At 40.7% G+C, this 23,925-nt stretch overlaps 1 protein-coding gene across 1 annotated transcript in view; it reads right to left on the bottom strand.

Annotated features, from left to right (window-relative positions):
* RASGRF2 (Ras protein specific guanine nucleotide releasing factor 2) overlaps nt 1–23,925 on the bottom strand; it is a 236,943-nt gene that overhangs the window by 44,835 nt on the left and 168,183 nt on the right. The gene's annotated exons all lie outside the window — the stretch shown is intronic.

Below are 23,925 nucleotides of genomic sequence, written 5' to 3'. Positions count from 1 at the left end.
TGCAATTAAATGAATAATGTGCACACATTTATTAAAGGCCACTGGTGAAAGCTAACACTGATCTAATGACATTTCATTTACGCCTGCCTTGTTCTAGAACATAAAGCTAAGAAGTTTTAACAAATCATTTAAGTGAACATTAGTTTATACTTTTGCCCCAAAGTCATTACACAACCAATAACATTTTCTTTTCTTTTCTTTCTTTTTTTTTTTTTTGGTAAAGATTTTATTTATTTATTCATGAGAGAGACAGAGAGAGAGAGAGGTAGAGACACAGACAGAGGGAGAAGCAGCCTCCATGCTGGGAGCCTGACGTGGGACTCGATCCCGGGTCTCCAGGATCATGCCCTTGGCCGAAGGCAGACACTCAACTGCTGAGCCACCCAGGGATCCCAATAACATTTTCAATATTTTAGATGGATTAGCCCATATCTTGCCTCATACATGAGACAAATAGCTTATTATGCACCCACGTTTGGAGAAGCAGGACAGCGTAGTGGTTAAGAACATGAACTCCACAGCCAGACTGGGTTCAAATCCCTGTTGTTCTACCTTGGCAAGTGGTGGCACCTCTCTGTCACTGGTATCCTCATGTCCTGCATGAACTAAAATGCACCTACCCCACAGAGTTGCCATGGAAACTTAGTTAATACAGATTAAGCATTTAGAATGGCACTTGGTACAATAGTGAGAGCTCAATAAATGCTTGCTCTTAGGACATACACTTCAGTGTTGGTTGAGTGTCTTTGGTTCCTCTCTGTGCCAGTATAGGTTTCTTTTTCTTGGCCACCTTTTCACTCTCAAGAAACTATTTAAGTTTTTTTCTATTGAGTCTCTGATCATATTAAGTGACATGTTTCATTTAAAAATGAATGCAAGCCTTACATAACTTCACTGGCAAACTTCTTGAAAGTTGTCTAAACTCATCTAATTCCATGCCCTCATCTTCTATATGCTCTATATCCTACTCCAAGCTTCTCACCCCATTTTGCCACCCAACAGCTCCTGATAAGGTCACTAGTAACCTGCATGTCCCTATATCCAAGCGATATCCATCATCTCCCCATTGGAAAGCTCATCTGATGGACACCTATAAGCAAATCCTTATGTATTTATATCCCCAAATCTCTTCTCTGAGCTCTGGATCCATACATCCAACTGCTTCTTGATATTTTCCTCTTAAATATTTCAAAAACCTCAGACCCAATCTGTAAAAGAAGAAAAAGCCATGGCCTTTCCACCAAACCTTGACCTTATCCAGTGTTCCCTATCTCATTAAAGGAACATCACTAGCCATCCACTTATATACGCTAGAAACTTTGGAATTGTCCCTGGCCCATCACTCGGCTTCTTCCTAATAATTTATCTGGTAAGTAAATCTTAAATCTGTCCATACCTTCAACTCTACAAAGCCAAAATTGACCTTGAGCTACCAGCAACTCTGAATCTGGTCTACTGACAATAGTCCTGTAACTGGTCTCCTTTGTCATTCATGCTTCCTCAGCTCTGTTCTCCTCCCTCAAATGAGAAAGATCTTTTCCAAAGCCAAATTATATGTATCATTCCCCCTTCTAAAGCCCTTCAATGACACTTAAACAGAAAAATTCCTTAACACAGCCCACAGGGTCTTTCACGGTTTGACCCCTAGCTCCTTCTCAGCCTTTTCTGGAACCATATTCTTCTCACTACTCCTCTTTCATCTCACCACTTTTCTTTAAGTCCTTCCTCCACACTCCAGGGCCTTTGTACATGCTGCCCTGGACCTGACACAATTATTGCTCCCCTTTTCACTCAGTGAAAGCTCTTGTTTATTTCACTTCCCCAGTTGAGCCCTTCCTGGCCTGAGTTGAACAAAATCAACGGATCTCACAGCACCATTGCACATTTATTTTCTGGTATTTGTTACATGTGCAATTTTACATTTATTTATGTAGATAGGGATTGGGTATGTTTTTGCTGAGCACAACAAGCACATATCTGGCGTGTAGCAATGCTGTACATGGTATATATCTGCTGAATAAATGAATGAAAGCCTGGAAAGCGCAAATTTACTAAAAACTTAGTGAATGTGATTTGAATGTAAAGATGATGGAGTAGAAGACTAAATGAAAGTCCTCAGTGCTTATGAATGAGTTAGACCAAAAAAGATCTATGAACTTGTTGAGCGCAGAGGCCCCCTTTCCATATTGCTCTTTGGATGTCGACAGTCATCTTCTACCTTTTAGTGTACACTGTCAGAGGACAGTGATGATGTGCTCTTGGCAGAATAGATATCTTTTTAAAAATCTGTTACTATTAAAAGCTTATAAATTCTGGGTAAAATACAATAAATATCTTTTAAAGTGCATAGGTGACTTCTCAAGAAAATAAGGAATTTTCTAGGGTCAAACACACAGAGATCTGAACCAGAACCAAGCATCTGAACTGATGCTAGCTGCCCCAAGAGGAAAGCAGCTCACCAGTCTGGGTAACACAGGATTTAGATTGTAAATCCATGTGGTTCAGGAGAAGAAGCCTCAGGACCTTCATGAAGTATGGGTGAAAGAATGTCAGTTGAAACTCCCACATAAAGCTAGAACTCACAAAAAAAAGTCTGTCTGTGAAAGAGTAGATTAGGGGGAAAAGTACTCTAAGTGCACAAGAGATGGTGAAGAAGCTTATCTGTCTCAGCCTGAATCTCAGCGGCAGTGGGGAAAAAAGCCTCCCTGAGAACTAACAGCTAATGGCCCACTTTATGTAGATTTGAAGCTCATATTAAGCCCCTATTGGGTGGTCTGTCTCTCTAAATGTGAAGCTACAAAGTGGCCCAGGCCAGTGATAATCCTGAGACCCCTGACAAAAGTATACACAAAACCTCTCTGGAGGGACAGAAACTCAACCTCAGCCTGTAGTGGATTATCAGAAATCAATCAATCAATCCCCAAAGAAAAACTCACAATCCAAAATTACAAAACACTCAAACTCTCTGTCATGAACATAGATTGGTAGAAACAGGGATGAGGAACTCCCACCCCACCCCTCCACCATTACCAACAATTCCAGGTACCAGTACTATCATATAGATCCAGTTTAAACATCCTAAAATTAAAACGTTTACAAAGACTAATGATATAAACATGAAAACATGATAAAAGATTAAAAAATTTTTAAAGTCAGATTTTACAAGAACCACATAAAACTTCTTCAAGCTAATATAATTGTTCTTTCAAATATTGTTAGAAAAATAGATGGGTTGAAATAAAAAACTCAAAGGATAGATAAATACTGATTAGATAGACCTCACTGAATAAACAAACAATAAAGTGGAAAGAGATTTTAAAAAGATTTCAGCAAAGTACTCAAATGCAGCACAAGCAGTTAAAGAGAGAAAGCAGAAAAAGGGTATTAAAAGACATGGAGGAAAGAGAAGTTCCAACAAAAAATCAGAAGGACAATATAGGAAAAGAATTGTTTTAGACTTGATGGAAGACATGAATCTTCAGGCTCAGGAACTTCAATGAATCCTAAGCAGGATAGATAAAATGAAAACCACACCCAGAAAAACTGCAAAATGATGGAACTCCAAGACAAATATACCACTGAAGCAACTGGTGAGGATATATTGATGATCTATAAAGAGAAAGGCAGGTGAAAAGGATAGGAAATGGTATGGGGAATGAGTGAAGTAGATGGGAAGGCTCAGATCAACCATACTAGAGACTTCAACTGGAGTGAGAGCTGGGGAATAATAAGGCACCATCATGTTGCTAGAGGATGAAAGCCAAAAGCTCTTGGAACACTGAAAAAGGGTAATGGGGCAGGGTCCCCCACCTGCATATATAAGGATGGCCAATCAATGAGATGAGAACAGAAGATGGGAGTGAGGAAGGAACAGAAATATCAAAATCAAAGTGAAATGTTAAGAAAGAAAAGCTATTTTAACAGAGCTGCTACTCCTTTAATGTACTTTGGAAAAAGCATCTCTCTCTACTGGTCTCTTTGTGGCTGTGTTAGGGTTGGGTGGCAGAGCAATTTATTTTGAAAGACAGGCAAAAAAGATGAGGAACATTCTTCTGCTCTCCAAGTTATTTAGTGTCACACATTAAAAGTCCACTTAAGGGATTTTCTTTATTATAAAATTTCAAATATTTCCATAAATTCAAATCTCAACCTCTATTACCATTTAGGTTAGGATTTGATTACACTGCTTGGATGTTCTTCATACCTCCTTCTAATTACCACATTATTTGTCTTTTCCGTAGAGATCATAGCTTGGTAAGTTCTCAGTATCCCTGCTGCTTGGGGCTTATCACCTGCTGCCACTTGTAGTACTCAACATTCTCTTGGAAAGCAACCAGGTACTCACTTAAGCAATCTCCAGCAACAAAAATGGGCACTCGGGGCAGCTGGAGCAATCTACAGCTAGTAGGAAAAATGACTAGGATAGCAGGACCAGCCACAGGCAGGACCGCCCTTCCAAGTGCTGCAGGAATGTGGAGAACTAGGGAGGGAAGGCTCCAAAGACCCACATTCCTCTGTACCCTTCCCAAGGCAGGCCAGCCCTATATGGCTCCAGGATGAACAAGAAGTAAAGTCCAGAGCAAGTTACTGGACCTCTCTGTGGCTCAGTTTCCTAACTTACAAAATGGGCAGGATAAACCACATAAAGTTATGTTAAATATTAAATAATTCTTGTAAAACAAAGTACTCAATGAAATCATATTTATTATAAAATCGCTTCTCGGCCTTTTGGCTAAGATCAAGTGAAATCATATTTATTATAATTACGTTCGCACCTCGAGGTGGCTTCATCCATCCACTGCCCTGATCCAGTGGCCCTTACTAAATACCTTTGACAGAAAGCTAGTTATAAGCACATGTGAAAGCAGTAAGGATGTGATGGACATCAACTTATTTCCTTCCTGAAGAGCCTTTCTCACTGCTTGATCAACAGATGGAGATCTTTGATTTTCTAGAGAAATACTCTCTCAATTCTATTTAAACCAGCAACAATTTAGAAATTCCCTAAACCAGATAAATGAACCATATTTCTGAGCGGCATACCTGTAGCAAATGCTAATAGGTTAAGTTTTATTTAAAAAAAAAAAAAAAGGGATCCCTGGGTGGCACAGCGGTTTGGCGCCTGCCTTTGGCCCAGGGCGTGATCCTGGAGACCCGGGATCGAATCCCACGTCGGGCTCCCGGTGCATGGAGCCTGCTTCTCCCTCTGCCTATGTCTCTGCCTCTCTCTCTCTCTCTCTTTCTGTGTGACTATCATAAATAAATAAAAATTTTTTAAAAAGTTTTATAAAAGGAGCTACTGCTTATTCATGAACTGAAATTAATGCCTTAACTGGGTTCCCATGTGCTCTCACCTAATCAGATACGCTTGTCTCCCCATTTTTCACAGACTTTAAAGCTATGTGATCAGAGTAACAATTTTCCATCACCCATCAGATTTTCTCCTTATTTTAAGCCACCATCTAAACTGGGGGCTGCTTGGGCACTATTTATTTCTGAATTTAAACATGAACTACACAGCTCATTGGTGACAACATCCATGTGGAAGCCATTCTATCCTAGAATCACAGATCCACCCCCAAGGAGTTCTTGTGCCATTCTTTGGAATAGCAAATAGAAAATCTCCGCAGGGCTTTATATATCTTTCACTTGTCAAGTGTGACAGCACAATGAAACCACATATACCAGGAGAGTTTCTTTTACAAATACATACATCTGGAGCACCGGCATCTCAAGATTCCCGTTTTTCCAATTTTTGTTAATTCTTCTTCATTTGTAGGCACTGGTCAAAATAACTAATGTGAGCAACAAAAGCCATCTGGGAAAGTGCTAAGAACCAAACCCCCATTCGTGTGAATTTAAGAATGAGATTCAACTTTATGGTCCCTCCCCCAGATATCTTGTGAGCCACGCCATCCCTCATAGCAACTGGTAGATGTGACACCTCTCTCATTAAATAAACACTCCATGGTGAAGGGATTTCATTTCAAGCATCTTTGTAGACCCTCCAGGTTGGCACACAGGCACTCAGCAGTTAACTTTTCTTAATAAAAATCGCATCACTCCCTCCAGAAACTATTTGATAGTGTCTGCAGTTGCTTTATATCTGAAGTCAAGGCATCCTTTCACTGTATTACTGTGATGACCACACATTTGAAATCTATCACAACCAGACCATACAATAAAGTAGTGGGGAGGGAGACAAGGAAGTTGAAAAATAGGGGGGAAAAGGGAAAGTTTCATTTTATTCTTCAAATGGTATGATGCTCAGACAACTTCGTTGCCTACTATGTAAGAGGCAAGCAAAATAATCTTAGATGGAAATAAGATTACACATAGGTGGATCATGGGTCAGTCCAGTAAGAGCTACCCTGAGGCTCCAGAGGACAAACTATAAAAGTCAAGAAGTTCTTGAGCATACTGATTTTAACATCAGAAGTAGATCACCCAGAATTGGACTGTGGAGCTCTTATTAATTTCAGCAAAGTATCTTTTTTTAAATTTTTATTTATTTATGATAGTCGCACACAGAGAGAGAGAGAGGCAGAGACATAGGCAGAGGGAGAAGCAGGCTCCATGCACCGGGAGCCCAACGTGGGATTCGATCCCGGGTCTCCAGGATCACGCCCTGGGCCAAAGGCAGGTGCTAAACCGCTGTGCCACCCAGGGATCCCACAGCAAAGTATCTTTAAGCCATCCTTCAGAATTGGTGAGGAAAGTTAGAGTACATCCACAAAGAGCTGAAAACCACAGAGTTTATAATGTTTTGTTTGTTTTGTTTTGTTTTGTTTTAGAGGTTATAATGTTATCAGTGGTCTATGGTGGTGGGCTGCCCAGGAGAAAAAGTAAATGCTAACTATTGGTTACTTTATATCTAGGACCTCTTTCTTGTGTTTTTATCCCCACTATCCAGCACTGCTGGTCTTAATAAATTTAAGCTTGTTGAATAACTGCAATGTGATCACTTTAATGTCCACATCAGTGAGGGAATTAAGAAAAGTCTATCAATGATGCATCATTTTTCACTTTATACAAATAAAGCTCGATCTCCCCAATAACATCAATGTTATCAATATGCTTTGCATAATCTAGTAAATATTGTTCAAAAAATGTCATATAATTGGTTTGTACACCTCCATGCTCTTGGATTACAACTGTATTACTGTCCTTTGGTTGCTGGCATGGAAAGACCATTAATGTCTATTACTGCTTTATGCCAGGCACTGTAGTAGTAGCTTTACAAGTGATATGAAATTTCATCCTCACAACCAAGGACAAGAGTACCAATTGCCATTTATCACAGGCCCATCATATACTGAGTAAAGTGCCATGAATAATGTGGCTTCTTCAACAACAACAGATGAGTTGGGGTAAATGTTATCCCCATTTATGGATAAAGAAACAAAACCAAAAAGGTTAGAAACTTAGCAGAGGTCAGAGTTACTAAGCAGCAGAACCAGGATTTGAGCCCCAGGCTGTTTTAAACTTTGGAACTTTGTGTGGATCCAAAGTTTAGACTTTTAAGTTTTTCTTACAAGGTAGTAAACCAACACTGTAAGCTACAACAGAATATGCTGGCAAAGTAAGTGCTTCCCTTTTAGTTCTAAATTTTGAGATGTATTGAATGGCCCCATTATAGAAATATATGTTTCTTACTGTAATGAATACCAAGCAAAAACCTATTTATCTAACTAGAATTAAAATTTTCTCAAAATGTGCCCTTTCCCCGAATTCATTATGTTTCCTATTGTGATCATCATATAGACCAGTGCTTTTTAAACGTCTGGTCATGACTCATTATTAATGGGGAGTGAAATCACTTTAGTGGGCTGTAAGCAGTATTTAAAAAAACTGAAGCAGATGAAAACTAACTGAATAGATTGTACATAGTGAGGGTGAGTATTCCTGAGGGAAGTTTTTGTATCGTGTGTGTGTGTGTGTATCCTGAGTCAAAATGTAAAATGTATTTCTTAGAGTAGGTTGCAATAAAAAAAAAAGTTTGAAAGTGACTGATCTGGATAACTTTATTGTTAGACTATGTTTAAACCACCTGCATGAATTTTCCAGAAATCCTGAGTAACTGTGTTCCTTACTCTGAAACATGTCTGCAGGAACAAGCAAAGGATGCTTCTTTTCCTACTGTGCCCCCCTTTGCTTCTGTCACCAAATACTCTCCCCGCTCTGTGCCCAATCCTCCAATTTGTCCACCACTATCTCATCCCTTGGTTCTTGGTCTGTGCTCCAGATGACTCCATTCAGTTCTCACTCCCTCAGGGACATAACTCTGTCTCATGGTTTTTCTGTGCACTCCAACCTGACACCTCCGGTTCCTGTATGCCCCCAAATCCCTCATTTCAAGACTCTTATGAGAGATTTCCACCTAATGATACATTCTACCCTAATAAGAAGTACACCCAAAAATTCAATGTATGTTTCTTACTCTCAAGTTCCTCCCCATCTTAACTTTCCTATTGAGTTAATGGGATAACCACAGTTTCAGCTTCTCAGGCGGGAAAATCTCACTCCTCTGTCTTTCCTTTGTTTTTCCCATTCAGTCAACAACTACTGTTAACTTTTTGGTAGCATCTGTCAGATTTATCCCCTTTTCTCCACTCTTCTGCCACCATGCTAAGTCTACGTTCTTCACACATGTGTCTCCTAGGTAAGTCCTCCTTTCATTCTCTGTCCTTCTATTCTTCCTCCAACCCTAATTCAATTATTCAATCAATACCTATAAAGCATCTACTTTGTTCCAGATACAGTGTAGGTGCTGGGTGAATAAGCAATGTGGTCCCTGATCTCATGGAGTTTGCTCTGTAAATGGGGAAACAATAGCCTCCAAACAAGTAAAACACCAAAATGTATAACTCGAAACCTGCAGATGAGCAAGCTGCCTGCCTCTTCAAACTGATCTTAAATATTCCTTTTATTGTTATTGTCTCAGTACAAGTACTTCTAATGTCTCCTTACTGCACACTGAGCCAAGTATAAAATATTTTCCTAGATATGAAGTGAATAAATTACTTAAGATCAAAAGCTAGTATACTGAAAAAAAATAGGTAAGTACAGATAAGCAGATTTGCATATATACAATGCTAAACATCATGAGAACAGTGTTCTATTGCTGAGATATGCATGAGACAATGAACAAACGCTGCATAGTGGTTTTTGTTGTTTGTTTTTACCTATTTACAAGTGTGTTCTTATCTCTGTTTTTAAGTTCTTCTCCTTATATTAACCTGAGATTTTCTAAGTACAATTAACCATAACAATGAAAAAAAAACATTTTTCTAGACTGAGGAAAAGAAGCTCAGCAGGCTTATTGTTATCTGTGATAAAAAATACATGAGGAATGGCAAAATCAATATTCTTTCATTTGCTTTCATTTTTCAAGGAAATAAGTAAGACTGTCAGCTGCATTGTTTTTATGGATTTTTAAAAATGTCTAGATTTTTTTTTTTAGAGAAAGAGAACAGGTACATAATTTGGGGGAAAGAAGCAGAGAATGAGAGAGAGAGAGAGAGAAAAAAATATATATATTTAGCAGGCTCCATGCCCAGCACAGAATTCGATGAGAGGCTTGATCTCACGACCCTGAGATCATGACCTGAACCTAAATCAAGAGTTGGATGCTCAACTGATTGAATCACCCAGGTGCCCCTGAGCTGTCTAGATTCTTAAAGGAATGAAAGGAATGATTATATACCAGACTTAAAACTTACAAGAACCTTTGTGTATTATTTCTATTTTCACAATTCCAGAAAACATATTCCTTGCTTTTACAGATGAGAAAACTCAGGCTCAGAGAAGTCCAGTAGCCACCCAAAGGTACAGATAGTAAAATCCATGGCCAGATGATCCCATTCCAAAATCCAGGCTCTTCCTACTGAAACACACTACCTGAATGATTGCTCCCAAGAAGTGCAAGGTGCTACTGTTTATTGCTGTCTAATCTTCAGCCCTCCCACTGCTGTTGCCATCAGCTTCTGTGCTGGCATAGAAATGCAACAAGAACATACTGCCAGTAAAGAAGGTGATGGTAACTTCTCCCCAAGCAGAATGAGGGCATTTGAGGAGTCAGTAGGAAGTGAAGCCACCAAGTAAGCAAAATGACTTTTCAAGATTATTGCTGAGGTAAGAAGGAAATAAATAGCCTAGAAAGTGAGAGGTGATGCAGGTTCATAGGAGACAATAAATTGAACCAGTTTGAAAACTAAGATACAGCAATCTAAAAAAAATGAAGTCTCATTTTTTGAAGATATAGAATACCTTATGTCAGAGTTTCTTGACAGCACAACCAGTATTAGCCAAGAGGGCTATGAAAATACAGTGAATACAAGAACTTCTGGAGAAGATGGCAGCATAGAACCCTAAGCTTACCTCCTCCCACAGATACAACTAGATAACACCCACATGAGTGTAAACAATGCAGAAAATAACGCAAAGACTTGCAGAACAGACTCTCCACAGCTAAATGTATAGAAGAGGCCACACTGAAGAGGGGAGGAAGGGTAGAGACTTAGTTGGTAGTTAAACACACCCATGGGACTGCCCACAGAAAGAGGGACACTGTGGGGGTGGAAAGAGGAAAGAAACAGACACTCACACTGGGCATCCAGGTATGGGGAACCTGCATGGGGAAAACAAATCCCTATAACATTTGGCTTTGAACAGAAGAGTGGTATAATTTCATGAGTTCTTACAATCAGTGGGGCTTAACACCTGGAGCTCTAAAAGTCCGCTGGTTTGACTCCAGGAAAGCTGCAGAGCCACAAGAAATGGAGTTCACACCCTCAAACGGACAGCACAATCAATAGCCCTTTGGAGATACAGCATAGAAAGAGCAGTTAGAAAAATATCAAGGATAAACAGGATCAAGACTTCTTTACTCATCTCAGAGCATGTTACCAGAGGCGCAGAGATACTTGTGAGACTTCAGAAACAATGGAGCTTGAGGACACCATTCCCTCCACAGCCCCATAATCTAGACAAATGGACACCTATGGGAACCAGTCCTGCACCAACACTTTCTATGGCTAAACTGGTAACAGGATGCCCTGCTTGCTGTGTTCTCTAATGGACATGCCCCACCAGCCAGGCCCCAGCACTGGGTCTCCTCACACAACAGGTCTGCACAAGCCTTGCTAACACTGCATGCCCAGCCCCTGCATCTCCTCTAGACACGCACCCCACCCACTCCAGTAGGTCCTTGACCAGAGCCTATCCAAAGCAGTGCCACAAGCCTGACAGTGTGCATACAGCCCCAGCAGGGAACAGCATGGCTCCGAAGGGACTCCTGCCCCACGAAGAGGGGAAGATAACTGATACACACCAGTCCAACTTCAGCTCCAGCAAGGGGTCAGAGGCAGATATCTGGTCTGGCTACAGGCCCTGTTCATCACTGAAAGTCTCCCAGGGGGGTGACACAGAGAAAGCACCCTACAGTTCAAGGCAAACTCCTAATCTGACTCAACTCAAGACTAAAGCAACCCCATATTGTTCCACTAACAAAGCAGGGACTAAACTCTGCCCAAAACAGGTAAAGAGAGACATTGCAGATGACCGGACTGAAGGCAAATGTGGCTCAGCCACAATAGTAGGGGTACACAGGACACATAGGAGACACTTCTCAAGTTCAGGTTCTGGTGGACAGAGGACATTGCATTGCTGGGCACGAGAGGACCTCTTCTTCACAAGGCCACTACTTTCATGAACAGGAGACATAGGTGACTTTCCTAATACAGAGAGACAGACACAGAGTTAAACAAAATAAGGAGATAGAGGAATATATCCCAAAACAACAGGACAAAAATCACAGCAAGGGAGCAAATGAAATGGAGATAAGTAATGTGCTTAATAGAGAATTTAAAGTGATAGTCATAAAGATACTCACTGAACTTGAGAAAGAGTGGAGGATCTCAGTGAGATTCCCAACAAAGAGATAGAAAAAAAGAACCAATAAGAGATGAAGAACTCAATAACTAAAATTAAAAATACAGTAGAGGGAATAAATAGTAGACTAGAGGGAACAGAAGAATAGGTGACATGGAGTACAGAGAAATGAAACTGGAGAGGGAAAAAATAATAAAAAATGAAAATAGATGTAAGGAACTCAGAGACAGAATCAAGCAAAATAGCATTCACATTATAGGAACCCCAGGAGAAAAGAGAGAAAGGGGACAGAAAATTTACTTGAAGAAATAATAGCTGAAAATTTCCCTAATCTGGGAAAGGAAACAGAAATCCAGATCCAGGAGCCACATACAGCCTGCAACAAAATCAATCCAAGGATGTCCACACCAAGAAACATAGTAATTAAAATGGCAAAAAGTAGTGATAAAAAGAGAATTTTAAAGGCAGCAAGAGAAAAGGAAACAGTTACATAAAAGGGAAACCCCATAAGGCTATCAGCTGATTTTTCAGCAGAAAATTTACAGACTGGGGGAGTGGCATGGTATAGTCAAAGTAATGAAAGGAAAAAATCTGTAGCCGAGAATGCTCTAATCAGCAAGTCCATCATTCAGAATAGAAGGGGAGATAAAGAGTTTCCCAAACAAACAAAAGTTAAAGGGGTTCATGACCACTAAACCAGACCTACAAGAAATGTTAAAGAGGTCTCTTTGAGTGGAAAGGAAGATCATAAGTAAGAATAAGAAAAGTAGGAAGCACACAAAGTAAAATTTAGTACATCTATAAAAATCAGTCAAGGGATTCACAAAAGGATTTAAAATATGATACCATGTATCTAAAATATGGGGTGGAAGAGTCAAGAGTGGGTACAAACTTAAGCAATCATCAACTTAATATAGACTGCTATATGCAAAGGATGTTATATACAAGTCTAATGGTAACCCCAAATCAAAAAACAATAATAGGTATAAAAAAAATAAAGAGAAAGGAATCCAAGTATATCACTAAAGAAAGCCAGTAAACCAGGAGAGAAGAGAGCAAGAGGAAAGGATCAGAGAACTACAAAAACAACCATAAAACAAGTAACAAAATGGCAATGTGTATACCTGTCAATAATTACTTGCAATATAAATAGACTAAACACCCTACCCAAAAGGTGTAGGGTGACAGAATGGATTAAAAGGTAAGGTCTATATGCTGCCTACAAGGGACTCATTTCAGACCTAAAGACACATGCAGATGAAAAGTGAAGGGATGGAAAAGCATTTATTATTCAAATGGAAGTGAAAAGAAAGCTGGAGTAGCAATTCTTACACCAGACAAAACAGACTTTAAAACAAAGACTATAAGAAGAGACAAAGAAGGACACTATATAATCATAATGAAAAAAATCCAACAATATAACAATTGTAAATATTTATGTACCCAACAAGAGAGCATGTACCCACAAAGCAGCTAATAACAAAATGAAGGAAATATTCAATAGTAATACAATAAGAATAGGGGATTTTAACACCCCAATTACATCAATGGATAGTCATCCAAACAGAAACAAGGAAACAGTTGTTTTGAACCACTGTTTGGACCAGATGGATCTAACAGATTTATTCAGAGCATCCCATCCTAAAAAAGCAAAATACACATTCTCTTCAAGTGCACATTCTCCAGAATAGATTATGTATTAGACCACAAAAAAAGTCTCAACAAATTCAAAAAGATATAAGTCATACTATGCATCTTTTCTAACCACAAAGCTATGAAACTAGAAACAAACTACAAGAAAAATATCTGGAAACAACACAAATACTTGTCAGCTAAATAACATGTTACCTAACAGTGAATGCATCAATCAAAACATTAAAGAAATTTTAAAAATACATACAGACAAATGAAAATGAAAACACAGTAGTCTGAAATCTTTGGGATGCAGCAAAAGCTGTAGAGGCCTACCTCAAGAAGCAAGAAAAATCTGAAATAAACAATCTAACCTTACACTTCAAGGAGCTAGAAAAATACAAAGAAAGCCCAAAACCAGTAGAAAGAAGGAAATAATAAATATTGGAACAAAAATAAATGAAATAGAATATAAAAAACCAATAGTACAATGAAACCAGGAGATGGTTTTTTGAAAAAATCAACAAAATTGATAAACCCTTAGCCAGGGTTGAGAGAGAGAGAGAGAGAGAGAGAGAGAGAGAGAGATCAAAGTAAGACTCAAGTAAGTCTTTACTCAAGTAAAGACTCAGGTAAACAAAATTAGAAATGAAGGAGCAGAAATAACCAACAGCATAGAAATACAAAGGATTATAAGACAATATAATGAAAAATTATATGCCAACAAATTGGACAGCCTAAAAGAAATGGATAAATTCCTAGAAATGTATATCCTCCAAAACTGAATCAGGAAGAAATAGAAAATTTGAATGGACTAATTACCAGCAATGACATGGAATCAGTAATCAAAAATCTCCCAAAAAACAAAAGTCCAGGACCAGGTGGCGTCACAGGAATTTTACCAAACATTTAAAGACAAGGTAGGTAACACCTATTCTGCTCAACCACTGCAAAAAAAAAAAAAAAAAAAAAAAAAAGAAGAGTAAGAAAAGATTCTAAATTCATTTTGTGGGGCCAGTATTACCCTGATACCAAACCAGATAAGGATACTATGAGAAAAGAGAACTGTAGGCCAATATCTCTGATGACTACAGATGCAAAAATCATCAATAAAATATTAACAAACTTAATCCAACAATACATTAAAAGAAAGTATTAACCACAATCAGGTGGGATTTATTCTGGGGATGCAAGGGTGGTTCAATCTTTTCAAATCAATCAACATGACACATCACTTCAACAAGAGAAAGTATAAAATCCATATGATCATTTCAATAGATGCAGAAAAAGCATTTGCCAAAGTACAACATCCATTCACGATAAAATCCCTCAGCAGAGTAGATTTAGAGGGAACATACTACCTCAACATTATATAAAAAACCCACAGCTAACACCACATTCAACAGCAAAAAAAACTGAGAGCTTTCCCTCTAAGATCAGGAGCAAGACAAGGATGTCCACTCTTAACACTTTTATTCCACATGGTACTGGAAGTCCTAGTCAGAGCAATCAGACAAGGAACAGAAATAAAAGACAGGGATCCCTGGGTGGCGCAGCAGTTTGGCGCCTGCCTTTGGCCCAGGGCGCGATCCTGGAGACCTGGGATTGAATCCCATATCGGGCTCCCGGTGCATGGAGCCTGCTTCTCCCTCTGCCTGTGTCTCTGCCTCTCTCTCTCTCTCTCTCTCTCTCTCTCTCTCTCTGACTATCATAAATAAATAAATTGAAAAAAAATTAAAAAAAAAAAAGAAAGAAAAGACATCCAGGGCACCTGGGGTGGCTCAGGAGTTGAGCGTCTGCCTTTGGTTCTGATCATGATCCTGGAGTCCTGGGATCGAGCTCCACATCAGGATCCCCAGAGGGAACCTGCTTCTCCCTCTGCCTGTGTCTCTGCCTCTCTCCCTGTGTCTCTCATGAATAAATAAATAAAATCTTTAAAAATTAAAAAGAAATAAAAGACATCCAAAATGATAAGGAAGAAGTAAAACTTTCACTATTTGCAAATGATATAGTGCTCTATATAGAAAACCATAAAGACTCCACCAGAAAACTACTAGAACTGATAAATGAATTCAGTAAGGTTGCAGTATACAAAATCGGTATACAGAAATCTGTTGCATTTCTATACACTAATATGAAGTAGCAGGAAGAGAAATTAAGAACACAATCCCTGAGCACCTGGGTGGCTCAGTGGTTGAGCGTTTGCCTTTGGTTCAGGCTGTGATCCCGGGGTTCTGGGATCAAGTTCCACACTCAGCTCCCCACAGGGAGCCTGCTTCTCCCTCTGCCTATGTCTCTGCCTCTCTCTTTGTGTCTCTCATGAATAAATAAATACAATCCTAAAAAAAAAGAACACAATCCCATTTGCAATTGCACCAAAAATAATAAAATACCTAGGAATAAACTCAACCAAGGGGTGATAGACTTGTACTCTGAAAACTATAAAACAACACTGATGAAAAAAAGCAAAGATGAACAAACAAATGGAAAGGTACTCCATGTTCATGGATTGGAAGAATAAATGTTATTAATATGTCCATACCACCCAAAGCAATCTATAGATTTAATGTAGTCCCATCAAAATACCAACAGCATTTTTTACAAAGTACAACAAATAACCCTAAAATGTGTAAGAACTACAAAAGACCCCAAATAGCCAAAGAATCTTGAAAAAGAACAAAGCCAGAGGTATTGTAATCTTAGATTTAAGATATACTACAAAGCTATAGTCATCAAAACAGTATGGCACTGGGATAAAAACATAGATCAATGGAACAGAATGCCAAGTGAGATAAGTTAGAGAAAGACAGATATCATATGATCTCACTGATATATGGAGCTTAATAAATAAAATGAACAAAATAAAAAAGAGATTAACCAAAGAATGAAGAAAAAAAGAGATAAGCAAAAAAAAAAAAAAAAAAAAAAAAAAACAGACTCTTAAAGTACAAACTGATGGTTACCAGAGAGGAGGTAGGTGGAGGATGGGTGAAATAGGTGAAAGGGATTAAGAGTACCCTTATCAGGATGAGCACTGGATAAGGTATAGAACTGTTGAAGTAGTACATTGTATACTAAAAACTAATATAACACTCTATATTAACTATTCTGGAATTAAAATTAAAAAAAGAAAACATAGTGAATGCACTAGAAATGGTTAACATGGAGATTTTTTTTTTTTTAAGGAACAACTTTAAATTTGTTGGTCATTTTCTTTTCTGCCTAACTTTATAACTAACTATCTGAAAAAGGAAGGGAGGAAGGAGGAAGATATTTTGGTACGTTAGTTTGAATTCCCTAATGGGTATTTGCTACCTATTCTGGATTAAGGTGTGACTTGGCAGACTGATGTGGAACAATATTTACATCCTTTACATCAAGTCAATTTTCCCCACAAGCCAAAATAGTAATCATTGTAAAAAATCTTTCTATATTTCTTTCTATACTATTTTACACGCACATTAAGAACTGCTTCTCCACGGTGGTGAGGGATGAATGCTAGCTTCTTCTCTGGGGAGGGTGTGTGCAAAGTTGGGAACAAGCATGCACCTGTGTGTGGGGGGTGTGGTAGGACAGGGAGGGGTGGCCACAAATTAGCTGGGATATTCTGAATAATCCAAAGCAGAGATGTTTAGAGTTGGGGAGGGGTATGAAATAGGCCATTTTCTCCCTCTTGGTTGTTAACATGTAGAAATTTATACAAAAATTTTAATGAATAAAAATGGTGGATTTTACTACTAGAAAAAGAAACATACCTTGGGAGGGTGGAAGCCACAAAACACAAATGTAGCCCATTTTAGTCAGACACAAAATATTTGTTACGCATCTTGTGGCACTCTTTTTATAGGAGTTGGGGATATAGCAGTGGACACAGGCAACCAAATAGCTGCTCATAGAACCTAGGATCTACTGGAAGGCCACAGAAAAATCAATAGTAAATCTATGAGCAAATAAACAAGGTAAATCAGATATTGGAAAAAAGAGCTACCAGGAGCATAACTGAGCTAATGAGAGAGATAGCACATCTGCTAGGCGGTTGGGAAACCCATTCTGAGAAGACTCATGATTTGGGACTTGAATATGAAAGGGAAGTGGTGACATGAAGTCCTGGGAGAGGAGTATTTCCAGTAGAACAGCAAATGGAAAGACCTAGAAGTTCAGCATGCCTAGAGGGACAGCCCACGGTGCCTGCAGCCCAGTGAACACGAGGGCCGGAGAATGGTGATGAAGGTGCAGAGCCAGCAAGATCACCAGGCACCTTCAAGCCAAGTTAAAGAGCCGGGTTTTGTTCTCTGGTATTGGGAAGCCATCAGAGGGTTTTGCATAAACGCAATCATCTGATTTACATGTTGGACAGGTTCCTCTGGCTGCCTTGTGAAGTGGGGATCGGAAGGGAGAAGCAGAGTGGGAGGGACCAGGTAGGAGGCAGTTGTCCAAGTGATCCAGGTGATGCAGGTTTGGACAAAGGTGTGGTAGGAGTGGTAAAAATTATTGGTGATGGAGGGCTAAGGCTTGCTGCTGGGTCAGATGTGGAGTTCTGTACAGACGGGAGACTGGATTTCTGCTGCCGCAAACCAAGGTTGTCAGGGACTGCCAGCAATCACCAGGAGCCGGAAGGGGCAAGGTGGACTCCCTCATTAGCACCTCCAGAAAGCAGGGGCTCACTGCTCCCTTGATTTCAGACTTCTAGCCTCCAGAACTGTGAGAGAGTAAATTTCTGTTGTTTTTATTTGCCTATTTGAGATAATTTATTATAGAAGTTCTTAGAAATTAACACAGGGTCTGAGGGAAACTGAGGAATCAAGATTAGCTCTGCTGTTTGGGGCCTGAGCAACTGGGGAGATAATGATGTCATTTCCTGAAATGGGAAAGGTTCAGGGAAGAAAATCAAGTTTGGTTTTAAACTAAAACATGTCTCTTGCATACATCTAAGTGACAATATCCGTGGGGCTATTATATTTAACAGCCTGAAATTCATGTAGAAAGGTTCAGACTAGAGATGTAAATCGGAGAGTATTAAACATTTACTTTTTTAAAAGATTTTATTTATTTTAAAGATTTCATTTATTTATTCATGAGAGACACACACACAGAGAGAGAGAGAGAGAGAGAGAGAGGGGCAAAGACCCAGACAGAGGGAGAAGCAGGCTCCCTGTGGGGAGAATGACGTGGGCCTCAAACCCAGGACCCTGAGATCACAACCTGAGCCAAAGGCAGGTGTTCAACCACTAAGCCACCCAGGTGCCCAAAAGGTCTCATTTATTTATTGGAGGGGAGGAGGAGCAGAGGGAGAGGGAGAGAGAATCCCAAGCAGACTCTGTGATGAGCACTGAGCCCAACATGGGCTGATCCTAAGACCCCCGAAATCAGGATCTGAGCTGAAATCAAGAGCCCGACCCTTAACTGACTTAGCCGCCCAGGTGCCCCAATATTAAATGTTTAAATAGGCCTTAAAATCCTGCAATTGGATGAGCTTACTTAGGTAGAGATTTTTTAATCAGAGAAAAAGGCCAGACGGAGCCCCGTTGGCCCCACAACCAGTAGAGATTTGGTAGAAGAGGAGCCAAAGAAAAGACCCAAAAGGGGGAGGAGAGTAAGGCAAAAGGAAAACCAGGCACGTGTGAACTTGGTGGGAGAAGCCTTTCAACAAGGAGGAAGTGAACTGCTGTGTTAAATTTTGTTGAGAGGTGACTATGATGAGGGCTTAGGCAAGATGTGGGTCACTAGTGACCTAGATACAAGTCATCTCAGGACTGGCGGAGGACAAGTCCAAGAGGAGGGAAAAAGGGAGGCGATGAAGTAGAGACAAACAAGTATGGACAACTCCTTTAGGACATTTTGCTTTGAGGGGCACCTGGGTGGCTCAGTGGCTGAGCGCCTGCCTTTGTTTCAGGTCATGATCCTGGGGTCCTGGGATCAAGTCCTGCATTGGGCTCCCCGCAGGAAGCATGCGTCTCCCTCTGTCTGCGTCTCTGCTTCTCTCTCTCTGTGAATAAATAAATACAATCTTTTTTGTTGTTGTTTAAAGACATTTTGCTTGCAAACAAGCAGAGAAATGGAGCAGTAGCTGGTAAAATGGGTGAAATGAAGACCTCTTGGCATGCTGATGAAGATGACTGAGTAGAGGGAGAAATTGGTGCTAAGGGCGAACAGGGTAACTGCATGAGAAGAGTTCTTGAGGAGCAAGGGGGTGGGATGGAGACAAAGTGGAAGGGTTGACCTTGAGCTCTCTGTTTTTCACTGTGAAACAGACAAGCTCATCAGCCAAGAATGGTCAGGGGCACGGAGATCTGAAGCGAGAAGCCATGAAACGGTCATGCCAATGTGTGGGCAAGTGACACTACTAGGATCAGTGTGGAAGGCTCATGTGAGATCTGAAGTCGGAAAGTGTGTCCAGGCAGCACCATCCTGGGAGTGTCCGGAGAACAGCTCTGCTCCGTCTGAATCCCGAGTCCGTGTGATTCCATCACACGCCCTTACGGCCTCAGTTGCTCCAAAGGCCCGGTCTGTGATCACAGCATCAGAACCTGCCCGGCCAGGCTTCGGGTTTTCCTCTTGTGCCCTGGAGGTGGCCACAGAGAGGTGGAGGGTGGGAAAGCAGACACTTGTCTGCAGCTGCTCTTGTGGCCTTAGCTTTCAACTCTGCGCCTGCTGTGAATCTTACAGACAGTATCACTGCCATCTGATAGTGCACTGAAGTGTGTGGTTTAAAGACCCTCCAGGATCTCAGACAGACTCTGAGCAGCTTGCTGTGTATATGCCAGTGGACTGGTTTAATAATACTGGCTGATGAGTGATTGCCCAGGTCCCTTGTGCAACAGCGCTGGATCCATCACGTTCCCCACTGAGGGCAAGAGCCCACGGCGCTGCTAGCAGCCCAATACGGCCAACTTTAAGCACGTACTGCCAGGCTCATCCTGACCCTTCGCTTGCCACAAACCTCACCACATCACCTGTGACTTGAAGTTGGCAACCACCCCACAAAGGAGATCAGAGGACAACTCCCCTTTCCTTTAAAATCTCTCTGCAATTCCATCCTGACTCTCTTCCGTCAGCAAGGGTGGCACGAGATGTGATGGAAGAAACAATTGTTTAATGGGCTTATCTCACTGAGTGGCCTTGGAAGACTTCCTTTGTTTCTCGGGTCCTCAGTTTCCTCTTTGGGAGCAGGAGGTGCTTACCTAGATGCCTCTGAGCCACCTTCCTCAGCGTCTCCTTGGACAAAGCTCAGCTGTCCCACCATGTGTCCAACAATCTTCCTGTCATCATGAACAACCTGCCCCCCCTTCCCCGATCTTTCCTCTAGCACCTCAGTCTCCATGGATCCCACCCTTCTGCCTAAACAGGCCTTTCCTCAGTGCTGCCACTCCTTCACATGTGACAATGGAGCCTGGGTCTTTCTTGTTTATCCAGGGTCTCTCTAGAATATTTTTAAGCAGGCAAAGGCTCTGGGCAGGAGGAATAAAGTGTGGCCCTTGCCCCAGTAATCCACTGGTGTTTGATCCTGAATGTTTCTTGGGAAAGCTGGACAACACCAATTCCATAGATCTGATTGCATCCATGAATAAGGCTCCCTGAGTGGAAAATAGATTACAATCCCATACAACCCCATCTCTCTCTCTTTTTTTTTTTTTTTTTTTTGAGGCTCAATGACACTGGATGCATCAGATGGACTCATGTGGCACAGAGAGAACCAAGTCAGGCTGTAGAAAAGGATGATGGGGGCTTCTAACAGTCAAGTCACTAGAAGCAAAGGAGAGTCTGAACTGGAACTGGTACCCCAGAACAAGTGTCAGGGCTTAGGGAAGATGGAAGCCATGTAATCTAGGCAAGTTAACAGAATCTGCACCAGCTCCAGGGGTGGTGGTGAAGAGAATGGGATTCACAGGAGCATCTCTATAGATTGGCCAAAGCTTCGGCATCAGCACAGAGGCACGTAGGACCAACGGGTGAGCCTCTCATGTGGTTAGGATGGGATAGCTGGCCCAGAGGCGCACTAGCAGCCAAGCTAAGATGGGGAAAAACAGCAGTAGGAATTCTTGGAAATATTCCAAAGGAACTCTTTGAAAGATAGACTTTCCAGAGATGATCCATATTGGATACAAAGTCAGGGAGGCAGTTCTTAAAATTATTATAATCCAAGTATCCAAAGAAATTGGGCCTCATTCTGAGGTCCCACACTGGAGGCCTGGGATATTGAGTTGGATTCACATCTCCCTTCATGCAATGGGCCTGATACACAACGGGGACTCAGTCAATCTGTTTAATTACTCTTATTTTGTAAAACCCAATATTTTTTTATTAACTTTATCATTTGTGGATAAACATACCAACACAGACTTGTTCCATTTATTGGAAGACTTTGGTTATTTCCTGAGCCAGGAGGTTCCTAAGCCTCCCTGCCTTGGAATTTACCACACTTCTCCTTCCCATCCCGCTCTCCCCAGGGTCTATAACCACAAGACTTGAGATATCGTTAAAGTACTTTCAGTTTAGCAGCTGAGGACTAGGAAGGCTTGAATACAGCTGTGGAAACTTCAGCCCCAAGAAAGTATCCTGCACACAAGAGCAGGGTCACCTGGGCCCCATCCTTGGCCTACCTTCCACCTCAGCTGGGGAAGGTGGGGCCCTGCCTGACTTTCATATCTTTGAGGATTATTTCAGACAAAGTCCATTTGTATCATTTCAATGGGAGATGGCTGCTCAATGGTTAATGTTAAAATCTTCCAAATAGATTCCTAACAATTCTTAAAACATGTTTGAGAGCTTCAAAGTTCCTCTTTGCCCCACCCAGACACCTTCATCTCAACCACATAGGACTTAACTCTCATACAGGTATTTTATGATTCTTTCCACCAGAAGCCATACTTTGCTGATCAAGACAACACTTATTAAATGGTATGCAACCGCAAAACGATACCAGAAGCTTCCCAAGAATTCCATGTGTTACTGTCACTGTTCATCAGGCTACAGAAAGTCCTTTCTTAAAACCACAAAATCTGATATTAGTTTCTATTTAACCCCCAAGACATGATTAAACAGTCCAGAAATGATTCAACAGTCTACCAGATACTTGTACAAAAATGTTTTCGGGATCCCTGGGTGGCGCAGCGGTTTAGCGCCTGCCTTTGGCTCAGGGCTGATCCTGGAGACCAGGGATCGAATCCCACGTCAGGCTCCCGGTGCATGGAGCCTGCTTCTTCTCCCTCTGCCTGTGTCTCTGCCTCTCTCTCTCTCTCTCTGTGACTATCGTAAATAAATAAAAATTAAAAAAAAATGTTTTCTATCAGACCAGGTCAAAGTATTTAATATAAATATTAATTAATGAACTATATTGATTCCTAAACTTCATCAAGGTCAACATATTTTTTTCATCACACCTGCCCAATTTTAAGGACAGGGATCTTAATTCACATAGTGAGTAAGTGTGGTGCAAAGTCATTTTGGTCAGAAAAATAATTTTCCAAAAGTAAACTAACATCTTGGACTTGGGGTTCTATTGGAAAACCGTAAGGCACGCTAAACCGGTGGAGTCAATGTGCGCATTACTCTGAAAATGCCCTGCCCTGAAGAAATGAAGATGGCCTTTGTGCTCTTCTTTCAAAGTGAAGCCAGCAACTCTGTCTTACTCGTCAGAGGTAGAAGGCCTCTAGTTAAAAGGCCTAGGTAATGGGGCACCTGGGTGGCTCAGTTGGTTGGGTGTCTGCCTTTGGCTCAAGTCATGATCCTAGGCTCCTAGGATCAAGTCCCACATCAGGCTTTTGGCTCAGTGGGGAGTCTGCTTCTCCCTCTGCCTCTGCCTTGCCCCTGCTTGTGCTCTCCCTCCCTCACTCTCTCTCAAATAAATAAAATCTTTAAAAAAACTAAACTAAACTAAAGGCCTAGGGTAATATACTATGGGAAAGCATCCAAGAATTAAAGAGTTAAAACACCATGATCATTATTACTATATAGCTAAATTCATTCAGTGCTTACTTATACCAGGGATTAAACTCATTTAAGCTTTATAACAATACTCTAAGTCAGAGTTCTCCTCATTTTTTTAGAAAATAATAATGATACCAATCACTCACATAGTATTTATTACATGCCATGCACTACTCTAAGCACTTTACACATATTAACTTATTTAACCCCCACAATAACCTCCTGATAGCAGAGTTTTTGCATTGCACAAGGTCATTAGGTACCATTCACATCAACCAGAGAAGCAACTACAGCAGAGGTCGGTGCTAATTTCCCCACCTTACAGGAGTTCTTGAATGAGAAACATCTCCTGGTGTAGCCAGCCAGCCTAGCTCTCTGATTACACAGCATCTCATGCTGGGACACACAATACATCTGTATTCTTCCCAGGTCAGAAAAAAAAAAAAATCCACTTATTCTAGGCATAGGACTTGA

Source organism: Nyctereutes procyonoides, unplaced genomic scaffold (genome assembly GCF_905146905.1).
Source record: "Nyctereutes procyonoides isolate TBG_1078 unplaced genomic scaffold, NYPRO_anot_genome, whole genome shotgun sequence".
Taxonomy (NCBI): Eukaryota; Metazoa; Chordata; class Mammalia; order Carnivora; family Canidae; genus Nyctereutes; species Nyctereutes procyonoides.
This window is presented reverse-complemented; position numbering and strand designations above follow the sequence as displayed.